Source organism: Myotis davidii, unplaced genomic scaffold, assembly GCF_000327345.1.
Source record: "Myotis davidii unplaced genomic scaffold, ASM32734v1 scaffold991, whole genome shotgun sequence".
Lineage (NCBI taxonomy): Eukaryota > Metazoa > Chordata > Mammalia > Chiroptera > Vespertilionidae > Myotis > Myotis davidii.
In genome coordinates, this window is record NW_006283137.1 from 484,991 (window position 1) to 485,739 (window position 749).

At 67.6% G+C, this 749-nt stretch overlaps 1 protein-coding gene across 1 annotated transcript in view; it reads left to right on the forward strand.

The window, feature by feature from the left end:
* The first annotated feature begins 352 nt into the window (after positions 1-352).
* Positions 353-749, forward strand: part of C1QTNF1 (C1q and tumor necrosis factor related protein 1) — a 26,707-nt gene continuing 26,310 nt past the window's right edge. The window contains exon 1 of the mRNA XM_015562714.1: positions 353-748. The gene's annotated coding sequence lies outside the window, so the exon portion shown is untranslated. The remainder of the gene's footprint in view (position 749) is intronic.

A 749-nucleotide genomic window follows, 5' to 3' on the forward strand; every position in this document is an offset into this window, starting at 1 on the left:
CAACAGACCATCCCTGTCCAAAGAGGCACATGTGTCCAGACATGTGCACACAGGCACTTCTGCGCTCTGCTTTGGGGGTCACAGATTTCCCCACACGTCCGTGGTCCCTGTCCCCAGATGGAGGCCCTGATCCAAGGCGTGTCTCAGGGCTGCCACGGGGCGAGACTCAATCCCTCCCCGCTGGCTACCCGTGCCCCTGAGCTCCTGGATCCCACCCCCTGCCACCAGGCAACTTGGGGTCCCCAACCCGTCTTGTCCTGGGCTCCCAGCCGCCCCACAGCGGGGTGGACTTCCAGGCACTCCCAGTGGCCACCCTGTCCCGCCTGGGCCAGCTCCGGGCCAGCGGGGAGGAGGAGGCAGCCGGCCCTCCCTGCCCGCCGGGCACACACACAGTTAACTCCCGGCGCTGCTGTTTGGATAACAGGCACTGGGAGCCTTGGAGCCGCACATCTGGCTGGGCTCCGCTCCTTGCGCGTCGGTCCCGCTCACTCCGGCTCTTCCTTCACTTTCGAGAAACCCGTTTCCGCTTCTGGCCCAGAGACCTTGGAGCCCAGGAGATCGAGGTGCCGCCGGGGCGGCCGCTGCCTGCACCGCCCCCCCTTTCCACGCCTTCTCCCCGAGGACTTCTTCCCTCTTCCCGGCTCTCTCCTCGGACAAGTCTGTTCTTCCCCCGACTGCCCGGGAGGCTCCGCTGCCCGGAGATGCTCTAAGAGGCGGCGCTGGGAGCGGAGGCCGCGGGAGGACGCGGC